We start from the raw sequence: 21224 nt of genomic DNA, 5'->3' as shown, positions 1-21224 counted from the left end.
GGTGTCACAATGTGTTTCGGGCAATCTCATGTGGACATAGTAATTTGTGTGCGGAAGGAAAGCCATCAGGAATACCAAATTCGGGAAATGTTCATCCCTAATGTTGCTATTTGGAGCAATTCCTGGATAGTGGATAGGATAGCTTGTACTGTGGTGTTTTTAATGGTGATTTTATCGTAAGATCTGGCATCGCTATCTTTTCTCAGGGTAAAAGAATCTAGATTATTAAAAGATGATATTTGATAGAAATTCCTACGATTCAGCATGATTTAGCGTGAAGTATGACGTACCTTATATACTTAGAACTAAACTGGACTCTAGGTTACATATTCTTTTTTATTTATATAAGTCTTAAACATCATACAAGTATGCATAAAATATACAAGAAAATATTAATTCACAAATTTTACACACATATACACATTAATTATATTAGGATATAAAAAAATCTAACTAGAGTTATGTAGCTAAGTTACATATATATTAGTTAATTTATGTATTTATAAGTTCTAAAACAAACCGTATTCCTAAAATTATACAAGAAAATATGACTTCAGAAATTGTACACACATACACATATATTATAATACAATATGTTCTAATATTTCCAAGCTAGCTAAAAAAAAAGCAACCACAAAAAAATAATTTAACTAAAAAAGGAATTATATGTAAAACTAAATAAAACTTGAATGGCAGCAGTGTTGACTTATTGGCTTCCGCGTGCGACTCTCATCCCTGAGGTCGTAGGTTCGATCCCCGGCTGTGCACCAATGGACTTTCTTTCTATGTGCGCATTTAACATTCGCTCGAACGGTAAAGGAAAACATCGTGAGGAAACCGGCTTGCGTTAGACCCAAAAAGTCAACGGCGTGCATCAGGCACAGAAAGCTGATCACTATTTGAGTAACAAATGATCATGAAACAGATACAGAAATACGAAGCCCATACCTAAAAAGGTTGTAGCGCCACTGAGTTTTGAATTATTATAATATAATAAATAAATATAAATAGCTAGGTACTACTCTAATTTATTAAATAAGGTAGTCTGTAGATTTTGTTACTGTTCGGCGACTACGAACTTTCGTTGCATCAATACTTTTTAAGCTATTGCATAGCTTCTATCGAGGGCCTCGAGCGTGGAGACCCAATCCAGAAATTCCGTAACGAAAAAAACCTTACGCGTTAGAGCGGGACAGAATGCATACTGCGTATTCACATCTCTCTGACGAGATCGGTGCAGCCGGTGCGCGTTAGAGTGAGACATACTATATAGGCGAGTTAGTCTGAGTGTGGTAGAGTGATAGATTGAATTAATTTATCATAGAAAAAACTTGAATTAATATCAAAGAAAAAAATACTGCATAAATAAATAACTATATATGCAATAGCTATACCGCGGCAGTCCCTGAGTGCCACAGGTTTTTTTTACAGAGTTAACCCAATGTGACAGACAAAGACGTAAGACTTTATTTTCAAAATGTAATACACTCTTAAATAATGTATTACTTTAGATTGTATGAGTGCAAATTCTTTTACTACAACATTCTTATGCGAACCCAGGTACGTTTTCTTTCATGTTCAAACAATCTGAAAAATACTTTGCAATAGTCATTGTTCTTGATAGTGTACCACAAGTGCTTTGGAACAACGCCAAGACATGCATTGAATGACACTTAATAAATTTTACTGAACAATAATTATTGCTTTTCTTAATCTGAATATGATAATTGTAATTAAAAATCGTGTGTTCACTGTACATAAACACTGTGATAAAAAAACCTTTTTGAAAATTTGAGTCTGCGTTTGTAGAAAAACGACACTAACAATAGAAAAAAAGGTATTTAATACATTGAACGTTTTAGTATTAATTAAAGTTTATATCTAGTTAAATAAAGTTTATTTAAATATCACAAAAAATATTTCTACATAATTAAAGAAATTTAAATTTTGTATTTAACCGTGTAACTTATACAATATACATATTGATATTTACTATTTAATTCACGTCCATTGGTTGGAGTTCAGTAGACATGTCAGTTACAAGAGGCTTATGATAGCTAAAGTGTGATAGAAATATTCTTTTAGAAACATTGTCTTGATATCGTACAAATACAACATCAATAGTTGTATAAAAAAAATGTTGACTATAGCTAACTTCAGGGTGTCGGTTTTTTGTTACGGTGTGCGCGCGCAACGTAAAATGTTAAACCCATCATTTTTCCTCAACGCGCCAAAAGAAATATAACTTCAAAAACATAATTAAACAGTTGATTCGCAAATGGTTTTTAATACATACAAGTAGTTAGTTTGAAGCAGTGCAATCTAAACAAGAAAAAAACCGTTAAGTAGTTTCAGTTGATAAAAAACGTATAAATTGGCCTTTATCTTGGTAGTAAGAAATTATTAAAATATTTTAAAAGTTTTATTTAATACAGTCCCTTACGCCCTAACAGGGGCAGACATATTTCTTCGTCTATTTTATTTTTATTTTAAAATACAACTAGATAAGCAGCCTTCTGTTCATTCCTAATGTGCGCCACTTTTTATAACCAATAAATTCGTATCGTCATCATCATTTCAGCCTGTTGACGTCCACTGTTGGAAATAGAGTTCTCCCCTAAATTTCCAGTATGATCGGTTCCCCACGCTTCTCAACCAACACATTCCCTCCACCCTCACCAGGAGTAAACCTAGTGGGAGGCGGTTCAAAGCTTCATCGACTGGTCCTCGGTCTCCAAGACAATTTACCCCATCAGCCATCCGTTCTTCGGGCAATGTGCCCCACCCATTGCCATGCTGTTAGTAACTTTAGTTTTTCTACGGATCTCTTCATTTCGATCGCGTAGAAAACAACATAGAGCCATAGCTCATTATGTACCAGGCTTGAAGTAAGAGGCCAATTCTTAGAGCCGTAAGATGGAGCGAAATCGCTGTAAAGACACTTTTCAATTTACTCGGCTGCCCATTTAAGGTTTAATAAATTCATATAAACAGGTGTAAATGCTCAAAGGGTAACCTCAAATACATAAGTATCATCCAAAGTTGGTGATCCTTTGAAGCGACCACAGACTGAAAGTTTCTGTTGGTTACAGATGCTAATACAGGGCGGAATCGAAAGTTTATGCAAACTTTGACCTGATTTCGGTCTAATGAACACCATTCAAGTGCCAAATGTTGATGTGACGCTTTGCGTAATAAAATAGTAAGTACATACATTGATTTACGTACTTTTTATTATATTTTATGTGAACTACATGTGGAACTACAGTTTTTGTGTTTGGAAATCATAACTTCCAAAATTGATATGTAGTAACTTTTTATAAGTTGTCTCTGGACATAGACATCATTTAACATTACAAGTAATTAAAAACTAATTTATTAAAAAAGGATATTTAACTAAATAGAGCCTTCGTCCGTGACAATATTTTTGATTACTGTCCTGATAGTATATAGATAGTAAGTTAAGTAATAAAATCTTCTAAAAATACGATAATAAAACATTTATTTATTTATTAAAACCACTCCTGTAACAGGTGACCCTAAATTGACAAGAATGCACAACAAATGTATAAAATTTACACACGAAACGAAAAACAAAATTACGTAATAAAAATACAAAAAATTACTTTTTAACAAACAAGATTTTAAATAACTTTATACATTGTAACTTTTCAATAAAGCAAATCAAACATGCCATACGCACAACTCGTCGAACACAAGACACGGATAATTTATTTATGAACTATGAGTTATAATTATTTAATTTAAAAGGGCATTAAATATACGCGTAAGCCTAAAATACTAAAGATAAAAATTAAAACTGCCCAATACTGACGTAAGTTTGTAGAAAAATATTTTGTTGGTAAGAAATAAGTTCATAAATTATAATACACTTCAATGAACAATATAATAATATTATTTCCTGGAAATTGGGATTTTTATATTTATAAGCAGTCTTGTAACAAGAAGTAAAATCTCAATATAGTATTGTCTTACGCTCTCTTGGCCACTTCGGGCCGTTCGTACGATAAGATCTTTTATACAAACTATTCCATCTGGGAACATCTTTTATTCCCATTTTATTAATTTAAAACAATACTATTTCTTTAAATCCAACCCGTAGTTGCATAACTACATAAAATTCATATTAAGAAACGGGCAAATATCAGGATGTTTTTTTAGCATGAAAAACCAAAACCCATTTTTGTCTCCAGCCGTATTTTACCCGGCGTCAACCCAATTTTATCTGCTCATTTAGTACAAGGCATCAGATTTTTAAAAGCATATGGAAGGAATATTTGAAACGTGCAGTGCAGCTCTAAAATGCCCAGTGACCGAGCAACGCGCTGCGACACTGACACTAAGCCGACACTAATTGGGGACACGCTGTATACTGGACAGTTTGAAAGATTCGCTAAAATTGTCCTGTTTTTATTAGCGAAGCTGTATTGGATAATTTATTGAGAATAGTATTCGTTCGTTATTCTCGTTAATTAAGCACTTATTTTTTCCAATTAATGTTGTTGCTTTAAAGTCATATTTGTATGTACACGTTAAATTCGGAAATACAATCACCTTTTTCAATATAAGGTCTTTTTTGTAATTCTCTTATAAGTTATAAGGTTCATGTTTGTGCACGCCGTCCGCACCTATTATCGAGGCCAAGGATTGTAATATTTATATTTGTTAACTTAAGTTATAAGCATCAAGTTTGTGCACGCCGTCCGCACCTATTATCATTGTTATTTGTATAACTTGTTTCTTTGCGTTTTTTCTTGTTTTTTTGTTGGTGCATAAATAAATAATATACTAATTAAGCTTAGTGAATCCTCGCTGTTTAACATAATAAAAATAAATATAATATTAAACATTAATTATTTAAGGTATTAAATATAATAAAAAACAATAACTGACCTTAAAATGTATTATTAAAAGGAGTCCCTTTAGACAAGGTTCAGAAGATACTGGCAGCGTTTCCCCTTTGAATAGCTAGACTAATTCTTTTTACGAGGTAGCTTCGGTCTCCTGTGATGTCGACTAACCTTTTTGCTATTACCTTAAAAAGTATTATAGCGTTAGGACACAAATGGTCTCGACACCGACTGAAACAAAATCATATTCGGAGCCTAGACCCCTGTATTTGCATGCTTTAGCTTTTTCAGCTGCTTAACAAGCCGCACCAGCTCTGTTGTTGGTTTCATGTAGATGGGAAGGGGCCAGCGTGTCTGAACAGGTTGCGTCCCATACCAGCACCCGGCAAATATTCCATGGAATCCAATTCTTAAAAAATATTCATATTTTTTTAAGTCAAACTGTACCACCATCTTGTACAAAAATTATTTTATTGATTGAAATTCGGTAGATGCGAATAAAGTTTTTATAAGCATTTAGAAAAAAATGTCTTAAGGCTATTTATTATGGTAGTTGGACCTTTTGTTAGATGTAAACAATTTTTCACGAACTCGGTATATTGACAGTACCAAGTATATATTATATTCTTGAAGCAGTTATGACTGTAATAAAGCATCCAAAACTGTTTAAACATTTAAAGAAACTTGTCAGTATCTACCGAGGGATTAATTAAATTTAAGCAGTTGTTTCTGCAATCAACTTAATAATACAATTCCTCTTATAAAATTAGTAAATAAATTGAACTCGTTTATCACATAAAAATAAAGCATTTTTAAATAATATGAAAAATGTCAATAGAACGTCCGGACAGCTGTTGCCGCTTTAATTTCCTCTGTGTATCCGTTCTTCTGTTCTGTTGATATACGTACCACATTTATATTTAAAAATCTAGTGTTCTCTTCCAGCTTTGCATGACTAGATAATACCTTTTAATGTTTGTGAACTAAATATAGTTAGAACCTTTTACTCGGGGATTTCAGAAATATATTTTATTGAAAAAAACATATTCATTATAAAAACAAGTACAGATATTTTAAATTTAAAATTCGAATGTTTTGCATTAACCAAATTATATTTTAAAACAAAATCGCATCAACTCTGTCACCACTAATTATCAAAGCTAGTATCCTAATATATTTTAGGTTTTGAGTATTAGGTACAAATTAGTCGAGTAAAACAAAAACCGAAACATCGGCGCGTTCCGTTTGATTTTTCCCGCGTGAGATGCGTCCAATCAAAATCAAATGCAACTTTTCATTTTTCGTCAAGCGTTACATTCTCACTTACCTATACCCTCTTAAAGTGACTGGGTAGAATCGTAGCGCAATACAATATGCAATGACGGGAGTCAAATAACGAATAACGTCAATTCGTGCGCAAAATAGTAATATTACAATTTACAAAAAATAATATTATTTATTAACAACTTTCCCATACAGTAAAGTCTTTAGTTAACCCAAGCTGAAAATCTAAGCCATAAATACAATATTCAGTATACATTTTTGTAATTTCACCGCAATCTGGCTTGGCACAGTTCCAAAACGTATTATTTTGAGCTATGCCAGCTACGGGGATTGTATTTTGTAATTATGCAAATACACTGACAGGTGTTGTTACAAAAGAATAGATGATTTTTTTTTATGGTATAGGGTCGCAACGGGACGCCCAAAAAGGACAGCCATCGCAACCGATGGACCATAGTAGATGCGTTGCCAGTCTTTGAGGAAAGAGTATGATCGTTTTAAACAATTGGTGGTCGTATCTCCCAAGAAAGAACTTCCCCTGGGAAGTGGATACCACAGTTCGCAAATTTGCAAAAGAATATTGTAAAACAGACCGTGGCAGACTTCCAGCGGTGCGGATGAAATTTTGTTTTAATACGTCTCGTACGGTGATGAAACGAGGCTGGAGAGAACCACCCAAACAGCTCTTCAGAACACTCTCCATTGTACACTTAATAGAAAACGCATAGAGACGTCTCTGCGTAGAGAGAATGAATCAAGCCGATCAGAAATACATTGGAGATTGACAATTTGTCAAGCCCTTCGCTGAGTGGTCAAAAGCAAGAAGCTGGTATTTGGGAGCACCGTATGAGAAAAGAATATTAATATACTCTTTAGTTTTTTCTTTATAATAGTTATTTATTTCTCATACATATCGTCAATTGCAATTTTTGTAGATCAAGAGCGATCGAGCTTTTACTGGCGTTTTTTAAAGGTAAGCAGCGGATTGGGATAGGTTTTATTAGAAGCTTAAAGTTTAAAGAGATTTAGAGAGACAATTAAAATGCATTAATTAGAATTCGCACAAAAGGTTTTCTTCTATGTGCGTTAAAGAGAACACAAAAGGGGATTCTTACGTATCTCTTTATGCTTAATATTATATATCTTATATATATATATAAATATATATAAAAATTAATCTTTTGTACATTTATTTTCATTATTTACGTATCCAATTAAAAAAATTATACAATAAAATCAAAAAAATCAGTGGCACTACAACCTTTTTAGAACCTCAGATTTCTGTTATGATAATTTCATCATTAGTCAATGAAATAGGCAGGTGATCAGTCTCTTGTGCCTGATAGGCCGTCGACTTTTGGATCTAAGGCAAGCCGGTTCACCGAGCTAATGTGAAATAAAAAAAAATATAGTTATATTAATTTAAAAGTAAAAGCTTAGCTCCATCAAGCTATGAAACCTGAAACGCTTTTCACAAAATCTACCTCGATTCCTATCGATCTCAAACAGATAAATCAAAAGGATCTAAATATCATAGCAAATGGCGGGATTTTACGTTAGGTCGGACTGAATGCATAAAGCGAGTTGGAAGCTCTTTGATATCATAGAACGTTATACTACAAACGATTTTCGTTTGGAATATTATTTAAAAAGGATGTTAAGCATTTGTGAGTTATACAATATCAGTATAACATAAATAAATAAATCGACTATGTAAACATGTTTTAATTGACTTCAAAAAGAAGTATATTTGTTTGTATTTATGTATTTGATTATGATGATCAAAACAAAATTCATTTATTTAGGTATGACATGAACGTCAATATTAAAAAATTTAAGGTATTTTTTTGTTTAATGTAACATGCTCAGATTATTTTTCACATCATTAAGTGACTCATAAGTGACTCTAACATTGCCAGAAGGCCTTTTATGAACCTAAGACCGTAAGCCCAAAAGCTGCCCACTGAAGTATTTCGAGGTTGGTCGAGCTGGTTCCACATAGTGGTGGTGGGCGGCAAAAACTTCCTTAAGAAACGCTCTGTTGTGGAATGACGGACGGCGAGGTGATACGGTTGGTATTTTGTATTCTGTCTTGACGTCCCATGATAAAATGAAGTCGCTTAAAAACCAAGTATTTGAGACTTTTTAAAACTTCGTCTTCCTCTTTTAAATATTTTAAAGATTTTCAAAGTACTTTAAGGTAAAAGCAAATAAAAGATGTGCTATCAAAAACGTATCAGAAATGTGTTTTTACAATCACCAATCCATAGCACACTTATTTCTATAGAAATAAAAGCGATATTGGCAAAGCAGCATTGTAATTTGAAGCTAAAAGCCAAAACGTACAGCAATAGAAACAATTTTCACTATACAAATACCAAAAGCCTTATTTCCGGTATGTTAAGGTTCAGTTTTGCGCAAATTGAAACGCAATACGAATTGTTCATTACAAAAACCAAATTATGACGTTCAGTTTAAAATAGACTTTAAATTACAGGGATAAGGTTTATTTTTATTTGGAATGCTAATACGAGAAATGCATTGAAGCGTGAAATAACCGGGATCGTTGTAAGTGTGAGCCGCAATCTGTCTGATATCCAGGTGTTTTGAAATCTATGGAGATGGCTTTCACGTGTATTAACTCCTAATGTAAAAAATCCCGGAGAGAGTGTTTTTCTGTTACCTGCATAGTGGAATGTCCGTAGATTGATGATATTGAGATTGCAGTTCTCAGGTTGCCAACAACTATTCTATTGGCGGGGTTCTACGGCGTAGCACTACTACGGACTATTATAGCAGACACGTAGATTATTTGCGCACTTTGTGGGACTTTCTATAGAAGACCCTTATCAATCTTATGTTAAAACTCGGGGTCGTATTCAACCAAGAGTTCGCGTGGATAGCTACAACAACTCTCTCAAATACGATTATCAAATTCGATTAGTTCCAACCAAAAAGAAAGAGTTTTTGAAGTGAAAATTTCTTTAGCGGCGTTGAACACTTTTTTTGGAATGAGTAAAAAATGTAAAACTCGCGTCAGGATACGTGACCTGATCGAAAATTCGTAAGACGGATTGGCGAGTAGACAGCTGGCGCGACGTATTTAAAGTATGTAATATAAATTGTCATGTTTGTGTACGATAGCGCAATAAATAAATATTGTATTCTACCACATAAGTGATAGTACTTTTATACTGATTATTTAATTAAAGCAATTCGTGCAAAATTATTCCCTAACCATTCCAAAATACCAAAAATCCACAACGTTAATATTCAAGTTTTCACTTCTGCCGGCACTTCCAGAGTGCAACCCGTCGTTTTTTTTTTTGCCGCATAAGTCTTTCCTCCAACTTCGATTTTGTTCAAACTCAAAAAGAGCCGAGAGGTTCAAGTGCACAGGCGCTGGGCAAAATTTAAGTTGGCGTCTGGTAGATAGTACCGGTGACCCTAGAGCTGGTGCTTTCCTCGCTTAACGAATAAGTATCGCAATATGAGGAAATGCTGCCAGCGTTACACTGCCACAGGGACCAAACTTTTTAAATTTGTCTTGTCTTTGAATTTTTTTTTTATGTGTATGTATGTATTATTTAAGCTTTTATTACTTGTAGAATAATTGGCTACCTTTATGTATATGTAAAGTGACACGAGAGCGAAAAGGTCGACAAGAATAAGCCACATATTCGACAAAAAAAATTATTCTGTGTCCCATTATAAATCATTTCTTTTAAAGTCAGGTGAAGTTAATATTCCGCGCATTCAAGCATTCCGACCACATAAATCCGGCTTCCTATAATAATCGCTTTATCTGAACGTTAGCAGATCTCGGTGAAATATTGAGGCCGTGTGAGGAATATAAAGCCCATATTAGCATATGGTCTAACTCAAGCGCTTTATTGCTCAGTTGGTTTATATGGAAGGGGAATTTTAAGCTTCATTATTAAATTTGTATGTAATAATATTACGATTACTTAATAACCATTTAAGATAAAGTAATTTAATCACCAATATTCTAGCGTTATTTTACACTTCGTTTTGCTACGTTAGAACTACAATATTCTTTTTAGGTAAATACTTTCAATGATAGGTATTTTAAATACTAACTTCTGACATTTTGATTTTATACAAACATTAAATAACACATTGAAGTTATAATTGTTATACACAATCTATGATATCAATTTATATCAATTAATGTTTTGAAAGATATCTTAGTTTTTTTAATAGCTACGTAACTAACTAATGGTTAAATACCAGCGCGTTTATTAACGTATGAAACGGAGAATAGATAGTAATAGGTAAAACAGGAAATATTTATTGTGTTAATAAATTAATGTTCGTTGCAGAAACAAAATACAATTGACATAATTAAATCAAAAGGAGGGCAACTGGCGGCCTTATCGCTTTCGAGGAATCTTTTCCAGGCAACCACTGTGAAAAAAATTAAATTAGATAAGGCAAGCAAGAAGTGCATAAATAATATATAAGACATAAAGTTATTTAGACAATAGTAAAATAGGAACAAAAAAAACTAAACTAAAAACGACACAATATGTAAAAGAAAAAGTGCACATGAACCACGATTATTTTAGATCAGTCTGACATCAGTTAGTACGAATGTTAAGCGGGCCAAAGACGGTCCGACGGACCGACTGCATATTGCAGTCGGTCTTGACTGCAACATGCGGTCCGTCTATGGCCCGCTTTAGGGATATTATACGAAAGTTAAATATTTTAAACATAAAACTATTATTTTTTTAAAGAATTCATCAAAACACTCCATCTCTATATACACTGCAATAAGGACTATTATTAATGTTCCAACTCATACCATAATTTCTTATAAAACTTATTTACACATTAAGTAATATTAGAAAAATTGTATTTTTAAGTTCTATGATTTAGAATTAGGTTCAATGATTAAGAATATATTTATCTTGTAGATATTAATAAGACCTATTTTAATGAAAACAACTACAAGAACAAATATACTTTTAGTGGTCAAGTGAATAGGCTTTCTCGCTTTTACAACATTAATTAACATATTGATATATTTTATAACAATCGTCCAACTTACCGTAACATTGTTTATCATGCTCTTAATGAGGTTTGAGTTTCAATGTAGTTTTAGTTTTTATAATTTTTTTTGTTTTTATTTTGTGGTTGCTTGTTTTATTCTTTCCCTTGCAAGCAAGTGCTTATGTTCTAATATAATTGATGTGTATCTGAAAGTGTGTAAAATTTGTGATGTCATAAGTTCTTGTATAATTATATGCATACACGTTGTTTAAGAACTTTTAAATAAATAAATTATAAACGTACAGTACAGAATTATACAATAAAATAAGATACAATAATACAGAATGTTAACAGAACGCTGTGATATTGGGCAAAGACTCCATAATATTTTTATGGAGAAGTTTTAGAGTCTTTGTCAATACTAGTTTACTGGTTTTGGCATTAAAACGTTTTTATAGTTATGTAACTCGGTAATAGAACACTCAAGTGATGTTATAAAAATCTCACCGAATCGGTTGTTAATGCACGGTGCCATAATATTGATATGAGCTGTTTAGACATAATTAAGTTGAATTTTAGGAGTCTTTGGGTACAGATTCAGAGTCTGGAAAAAAGCTAATTATCCTTTATGTCAATGATAACAGGATTTGAAATACGACAGTCTGACTTAACGCTAAACCTCAGCTCTCATTCTCTTTGACACTTTTGTGTCCGGTTTTCCTCAGGTAAGACGTCATAATGTCAATTCGTAGGAAATTATAAGCTGATTTCTTGAAATTTTATTTGATGAAAGAATTTATTTAGTAACAGCTAACATAAATTATATTCAACAACAAAAAATTATACTATACATAATACATATAGCCAAAGATGTAATACATAATATATACAAAAAGGTTCAAATATTTGCGGAAAAAACAAAATTAATTAAATACGTTTATTAATACCTAATGAAGCTGTGCTGTGTGTGAGAATGTGTATGTGGGGTGTTCCCATGATGCAGCCCTGCGATTCTGTAACTCACTTTTCGAACTCACACAGCGGTTTTCGCTTCGGCGGTCACTCTCAAATCAGTCGTGAAGCAGTCATTTTATGATTTGGCATTCTGAAAAGGTGGGAGCTTGTAGTTTATTGTTTATCAGAATGCCAAATCATAAAATGACTGCTTCACGACTGATTTGAGAGCGACCACCGATGCGAAAACCGCTGTGTGAGTTCGAAAAGTGAGTTACAGAATCGCAGGGCAGGTGTTTAGCGCTATAGATATTCTTAATAAACCAAAGCATATTCCGCGATAGCTTGATCTTATTCCAAGCGAATTCTATTAAAACTGTTTGAAATAAACATTTGATTTTAAACTATCGCTGACAGAAGTTATATGGAGGCGATATGTTAATTTTATTGGAAACGCGAGCTGAAGTTTTCTGAAAACTGGGTCTGTTGTCGTCAGTACGTTAGTTTTTATCGAAATGCATTTTCAGCGCTTCAGGGAGTTTATTTGATTCTATTCTGTTTTAAATAAAGAAACGGTGTTTTTTTAAACCAAGCGAGTATTTTATCTAGTATCATTTCAGAGACTGTAGTAGTTGGACCATTTCTTTCTTTGTGAATTTTATAAGCATGGTAGAGATTCCATATGGAATTAAGATTTATGGGTAAAGACTTATATGTTATAATCTCAGCTCTTGCGATATCTGGAGGAGCACCAGCTAATTAGTGATCGTCAGTATGGCTTTCGCCGTGGCCGCTCGGCTGGTGATCTTCTTGCCTATCTAACTCATAGATGGGCCGAAGTTGTGGAAAGTAAGGGAGAGGCATTGGCCGCTAGCTTGGATATAGCTAAGGCCTTTGATAGGGTTTGGCATAGGGCGCTTCTTTCGAAACTACCGTCATACGGTTTGCCCGATGGCTTATGCCGATGGCTGGCAAATTTTCTTGTAGGACGTAGCATTAAAGTCCTAGTTGACGGAGCGTGTTCCAATCCTAGACCCATCAATGCAAGCGTTCCGCAAGGTTGTGTCCTTTCGCCGACCCTGTTCGTTCTGCATATCAATGACCTGTTGAATATCGACAACATCCATTGCTATGCAGACGACAGCACCATCGACACATTATATTCCGGCCATCCGAACATGTCTCGATCTGAAGTCGATGAGAGTCGCAACATACTTGTTCTCGAAATTGAGTCGATTCTGGAGAAGGTTTCTGTGTGGGGTAGTAACAACCTTGTTAAGTTTAATCCTACAAAGACTCAGGTTTGTTCGTTTTCTGCCAAGAAAGATCCTTTTGTCGTATCTCCTCAATTTGAAGCCGCTCTCCTTAGTTCGTCACACAGCCTCAGTATCCTTGGGGTTGGCATTTCGAAAGAAGTCCAATTTCGCAGTCATCTGGAAGAAAAAGCCAAACTGGCTTCCAAAAAGCTGGGTGTTTTGGGTAGGGCTAAGCAGTATTTCACTGAGGTGCAACGTATGCAGCTCTACAAAGCTCAAGTTCGACCTCATATGGAATACTGCTCGCATCTCTGGGCCGGTGCTACCAAATACCAGCTTCTTCCTTTTGACCAAATTCAGCGAAGGGCTTGTCGAATTGTCAATCTCCAATGTCTTACTTATCGGCTTGATTCTCTATCGCTACGCAGAGACATTGCGTCTCTTTGCGTTTTTTACAAAATTTATTACGGAGAGTGTTCGACAGTTTCGAGTGTTTTCAACACCGTACGAGCCTAACGACCTCTAAATTTCACCAGCATCATCTTGATGGTTGGAGGTCTTCCACGGTCCGCTTCACAAGGCATTTTCTTTTGCGAACTAGCGAACTGTGGAATCGGCTCCCGGGGGGGGGTCTTCCCTCAGAGATACGACCTCCAAATTTTTAAAAAACGAGCCTACTCCTCCCTCAAAGGCCGGCAACGCACCCACTAAAATGGGTGTCTATGGGCTGCGTGGACTACCCTTTTTGGTCGTCCCGCAAGCTCGTTTGCCCCCCTATTATATAAAAAAAAAAAAAAGAATACCAACCACTAATAATAATAATGTTTGAATAACCACTCAGCTTGCATATACTGTACATTTAAACCAATAAAAAATAATAAAATAATATTATTATTTATATATGTATAATTATGGCTATACATACTTACTTTTACTTAACAAGATAGTCTCAAATTACAATTAACTCGTATTTTATATATTTAACAAAATATTACATATACGTATGTATGTTACATAGTCCTGAAATGTTTTCCTTCGCAGTATTTGCACATCGGTATTATGAACCTAGAAAATACATCCGTTTGTGTACAAGATTCAAACACACGACCGGTGATCGAACTCTTCAATCATAAAATTATTAACTAGAAATATCAAAACATAGATTTTAGCTTCCTGAAAATCTAGTGTAGACGATTGTAAGATAAGATTTATATCAAAACATAAACATCAACATAAACATAAGAATGTAGAGCTTTTAATAAAATAAAAGCTTCCTTAAGAGTTCGAAAGATAAAGAACGAGTCACGTACTTTAATCACATTAGAACTAATCACACCCAGGGCATTTGACCTAATTACTTTTAACTGTGCTTTTAGAAGATGTTGAGATCTTTTATTTGCAAATGGTATGAGATTCGAACAATCGATACTCACTTTTTATCCGATTTGCTTGATTCTTTTCCATATATTACTTTTGTACTTTTTAAATTTGTTTGAGTTCTATTTTTATCCGGTTTTAATAATTACTGTGTAGGTTAAAAATATTGTATATACTTTCTATTTGCTTTATTTATTATTATTACTATGTCGTTTAAGAAAATTGTAATACTGTACTGTGTACTCCAGTCGATTCCAGATTAACGTTCTAACTTCCTATCGCATTTATCGTGATTCTTCTTTAATTAATTACCGCGAATCAAGTGCTTTAGCAATCGTGGTCAGCGCGAGTCGTAAATGTGTATTACGCGTAAAGCAATAAATAGGACCTTTCTTAGTTAATGCTACAATAAGAGTCAATATAGGATCAGTGAATAATAGATCAGATTCCTGAGTTTCGAGTTGAATGACATCTGTGTGTGCTCATTACTTGAATAATGTATGAGACATCGTCACAGCCGTTCTGATTATTACACACAGTTATTATATTTGGATAGGGTAATATCTTTTTATGTTACAGGAGGGAGAAGGGCAGGAGGATTAGGATGTTAAGTGATACCGCCGCCCATGGACACTCGCACTGCCAGAAGGCTCGAGCTTTGCGGCCTTTTAAGAATTGGTACGCAGTTTTCTTGAGGGACCCTAAGTAGAATTGGTTATTAACTTTACTTTCATAATTTTCTTTTACTTACAAAAGTTTTTTAATTCCCCTACTAACTACAAATTACATAGAAATTACACTAGCTGAATTGGATTCCGAATCTACAGAGGCTTTACTACGTATCTTGGCAGGACTCTGAGTTGCCAAAAACTAGACACAGCGCACGCTTATAACAACTATGCGCACACACACCTAATCACACACTTACACATTCACACATACTAAATGTCTTATAAGACTTGTAGTTGTAACACAAAAAATACTTTTTCTCAAAAAACTGTTTTAAATATGTACCATGTACCATTGACTAATTGTTATCTAGTTACCCACAACACAGGGACTCCCTAGTATGGGGACTATTTGTCATTAATAAAGTTTTTATTATTTATTTTTATTTTAGAGATTCGTAAATATTACTATATTTCTGAGAACCACATAATAGAGACATCTAGAGAGAATTTAAAACGAAATGTGTTTTTAATTAATCGTATATTTTATTAAATATATGTGAGCTTTTTAAGCTATTGCGTAGATTTTATCAGAGGCTTTGAGCGCGGCGACCGAATCAAGAAATTCCGTAACGAAAAAACCTAACACGATGACGTAATATAGGTGCAGCCAATACGCGTAAGAGCAGGACAGAACGCATACTGCGTCTCACATCGGTCTGGCGTGATCGGTGACGTAGCGCAGGTGCGTTAGAGTGGGACAGAACGCATACTGCGTATTCACATCTCTCGTAGCGTAAGCGTGCAGCCGGTACGCGTTAGAGTGAGACAAAATATATAGGATAGTCTGAGTCTGGTATACTGGTAGATTGAATTAATATCAAAGAAAAAAATTCTGCATGAATGATAGATAAATAAACAATAATAATTGCTTATTTTGATAAAAAATGCTATGCAATAGCTTTACCGCGGCAGTCCCCGAGTGCCACACGTTTTTTTTTTATTTTCAATGTGGCAGACATTGTATGTAGAGAAAAACCAAAAAAGCGAAGGGATGGAAAGCTCTAATAATAAATAAGAAACATTGGCATGTTTGGTCTATCTAAACTATCACTATTCGTTCGAGAAAAAACGAGTTTCGTTCCTTGTATTTGACAAATAAAACAAATAATATAAGTTGTCAAAATATAAAAATTGCAATTAAAAGTCATGTATATTTTTTTATGACCGAAGTACCGCATCCAATATAACTGTGCCAAAAGGCTTTCACGGATATTAATTTATTCTCACCACGATCGCGTTTACGTTTGACGTCACTCCGCAGTTCTCATTATCTTTGGATTTGTAAATCTCCATACATCACTAAGAACTTAGGTCGATTCCATTTCATCTACATTTAGGATTCGAATTACATAATTGCTATAGAACCTTGTGAAACAGTCAAACTTCATTAATATTTCATTTAATAAATTGTCAACAGACATTACAATAGAGCTTATATTATGTCAGGGAATGCTCCGATTATCAGGAAATGTTCTGATCGTGTCAATTGACCGTTGATTTTTAGTGCTCGTTCAGACACAGCGGGAACCGCGCGATTGTCAGATCGTGCGGTTTGAACCGCAAAAATGGCGACTGTTCAAACAGTGGCGGTTAGTTAGCAATCAGTTTCAAGATGGAAGTCGAAGAGTAACTAACGTGTCTGTGGTTGATAAAGAAAAGGCAGATTCAGAGAGGATCGACTGACACATGGTAAATTTGTAACACTATTGACTATTTGAGAATGTCAATAAAATCTTTTTATGAACTCATTGAACTAATCAGGGAAGATATTTCAAGCTCTGAAATACATATGAGGGCAAGCGTGTTACCAGAAGAAAAACTCTCCACTTCATCAATAAATAACTCAGTGTCGAAGCGATAGCGAGCTCACGGTGCTCTTGTTATGACGTGTTAATCGCGCGGTGCCCGCAATGCTAATGAACGCTGAGTAAGATCTTCATAGTAATAGAACCGCGCGGGAGTATCGCGATTCTATTTTCTGGCGGTTGGGTTGCGGAAACCGTGCGGTTTGATTAACCGCGCGGGTATGTCTGAACGATTACTTAAGAACTCAGACCCGCGCGATTTCCATGCGATTCTCAAATCGCGCGGTTCCCGCCGTGTCTGAACGAGCACTAATAATTGAGATTCCTTCAACTTCTTTCAAGAATTATTATTTAATTTGATTCGTTTTTCTTTGTTATTATTTAATTGTTTCATAATTTAGAATCATTGCTTAAGGAATAAAAGTACGAACATTGTTAGCAAATGTCTCCAGTGGTGTCCAAGCGCCATCTTGATTTTAGACACTACGTTCACGGAACACAGGATAGTTTTGGTTGGGTATTCAGTGGAGCATTGTGATGATGAGACGTTGGACCGAGTTGGGTCTATGTGATATGTGGTTGAGTAGATTGTGATTAAAAGTGAGATCGGTACCTTCACCCCGCTGCTCGTTATAATAATAAACAATAAAAGCCTTTATTGCTGTAATTACTTACTTACATAAACATGTGAAATACTAAAAAATTAACATTAAAATAAAAAAATTAATACTAATAATTAATAGGCAAGCCGGTTGATTTCTGTTATATGCTTGTCCTTGGACATAGGCCTCCTCTAAGGGCTTCCACTCTTCTCTGTTTCTAGCTTTACGTAGCCACATAGGGCCTCTCTTCGCACATCATCTTCCCATCTTTTTATTTGTCTTCCTCGTTTTCTTTTCTCATAGCGAGGAAGCCATTCCGTCACTTTCTTCGTCCTTCTCTCATAATGTGTGCTGTCCATTTCCACTTCAATCTCTTACTAGAAGTAACAGCATTTCTAAACTTTGTCATGTCCTTTATTTCTTCTAGTTTTACTCTATCTTTCAATTTAAGACTTGGAACACTTCTTTCGATACTATTCTGACATACAGTTTGTTTTCTTGTTTATCAGTGAGTGACCAGGTTTGACATGCGTATATCAGGCACGGTAATATACGTATAGTGTAAGTTTAAGGAGCTATTTGTAATGTTAAAAGGTTTGTAATATAAATTATACACTGTACGATGATTATTCTTGTCTTTTGTGCTCAAAACTGTACACTTCCATACACTGTACACTGCCAAGAGAGGCGCTGGACAGAAACCGGTGGAAACAGATAGTTCACTCCAGATGCTTTCTTTCTGACCACGACGCCCAGACATAAGCTGCCGATTAAAGAGAGACTTGTCATTTATAAGGTATGTTCGTGTAAAGGGAATACATGATGAGACGTTTGAAGGACGTAGCAATTATATATTCTGATTGTGGCTCACTAATTGTTCGGCTCCTGAGTGCTTGAGAATAACTATTGACCTACTATGTGAATTACAGGTTGTGAATCTACGAAATATGATATTTATTGTTTTACAGCTGGTTTTTGAGTTGAGGAAATCGGCGTAATTCAAATTATAAGACGAATGTTTTTTTTATTGAAGTTATACTTCTTTAGGCGCGTTATGAAAATTTGATGAAAGTGAAATTTTACGATGCGCGCGCACCGTGACACAAAATTAACAGAATGAAGTTGCCCACGGAAGATGCTACGGCATTGGACATAATTTTAAAACAACATTCGAATAATAATAGAATTTATATTACACTAAATGTAATTTTTCAAATGTAAACTGAACTTTATTGACTATAATGACTCCTTTTCCAGTCTTTGATTATTTAATTGTAATTAATTATTTGCATGCAATCAACGACTATTTTTATTAATTCCAAAGAAGTATAACTTCTTAGGCGCGTACATAAGTACACGCACCCTTTTTTATTATATATAATATAATATTTATTTTATGTAGTCTGCATATTGTTTTATTAAAGAGATATTTAGTTTCCTAAATTGGAACGCATGGCGTGATGACTTTGACTGTTGAAATTAGTTAATAAAAATAACATTGTCAAAATAAACTCTTGCAAAAAAACGGGCACCTAAAGAAATTTACGTTCTAAGGTTAATTAAATGAAATTTAATTGTCTGAAGTAGATTATACTTATAATCGTGTAAGTGCCTTAAAGTGAATTCTTGCAATTTTTTAATTATTTTTTGATGAATTCTTTAAAACGGTTGTAAGTAAAAATAAGAAGTGGCAATAAAGACAAAAAGATTTTTAACTTTTCAATTCAATTAAATTATTTATTAATAATCAGGAAAGAGGAAGCATGGCCGTTCCAGGCAAACCTCGTGTCGTAGAATTGCAGATAAGGCAAAGAGAGCTGAAAAGACTTGGAGCGAGGTGAAATACGTGGCTCAAGACCGAACGCGATGGCACTCACTGTGGATGCCCTCTGCCCCATCTAGGGGTTATAGGACGTTAAGTCAAGTCAGGACTTCGAGATGGGCAATCCAAACGACGATTCCCAACTTCTTGCATTTACTCTTCCACGTCGTCAGAACGGTGCTATGAAGTAATTCACTATTTTCTACTTCTTATTATTGCTACTGAAATAGCTACCCAAATATCATTGAAAACACTAATGTTTTAGCTATAAAAAAACACTCTACAGCGAATTGCAAAACCAAGACTTATATTAACAGAGCTTTGAAAGCTTATTTGCATAGAAATTATTTTATGAATAGCCAAGTACTCCCCATTCAGAGTTGGCGCTTGTCGTGGACTTATACGGTGTTAAGATTTTTAATTTTTGTCATTTATATGCTAAAAGGAATAGATTAAAATTCCTTATTAGAAATATATAAAACAAAACTAGGCGTTATGCTTACGGAGAGATGAATTACAAAAAAAATAAACTTATAAACAATTGATCCATAGACAATTCGTGCGATTAGAACTTTAATTTATGACTATTAAATTTTTAATATATGTTCCATCAAAAGAACATTAGAAAAGTTGTTCATTTACAACAATTACAACAATAAAATGTTAATTTACAATATTTCGTACTTATTCTGTATTCACTATTAATTTACAAATTATGAATTACAATTCGTGATATTATAATTCGTACTATAACTTGACACAAAGAAGACACTCTACAAAAATGTGTAATGTGGTACAATCGTAAGTTCGCATATTCTGCCACACACAATGGCGCGCAATTTTGTCTTTAAAGGAATTTTACATTATTAGTCAAATGATTTGGTCAATTCTTATATTATTTGTATCGTACATAATATCATATCATACTTTATTAAATATCATCTAAAGTGTCTCACGCAAATAATCATTTATTGAATAATATATTATTCCAAAAGTAATACACCAAGTCGCTTATTAGGTCTCAGCCTCAGACTTCTGTATCTGGTGATCATTTCTAATAGGCAAGTAGGTGATCAACCTTCTCTACGTGACATACTACGTCGACTTTACTACTTTTTGGGTCTAAGACATGCGGCTTGCCGTTGTCCTCGGTCTGATTTTCTTCGTTCGTTCGTAAGAGTCGCACGTTGAAACCACTAGGCCAACACTGCTCAACAATATTTTTATAACACGTAAATAATGTATTTATGTGTTTAAAAATAAAGACTAGATTATTTTGCAAGAGCAGTACTAACAGACTTACGTGCAACAAGCTCTTAAAACACCAACTTTCGCCAGCAGGTTGGTCATCAAATCATTTTAGAGATTGGCATGTATTAAATATCGGCCCCACTGGGGTTAGAATCCAAGACCAAATGATCTGCTACTACAAAATCCATGAGACAAGGTGACATGGGTAAATTACCTACTCTTCGTAGATATGTCAAAGTCGAGGTCTTCGTCTCG

Source organism: Pieris napi, chromosome 19 (assembly GCF_905475465.1).
Source record: "Pieris napi chromosome 19, ilPieNapi1.2, whole genome shotgun sequence".
Taxonomy (NCBI): domain Eukaryota; kingdom Metazoa; phylum Arthropoda; class Insecta; order Lepidoptera; family Pieridae; genus Pieris; species Pieris napi.
Note: the sequence above shows the minus strand (reverse complement) of the source record.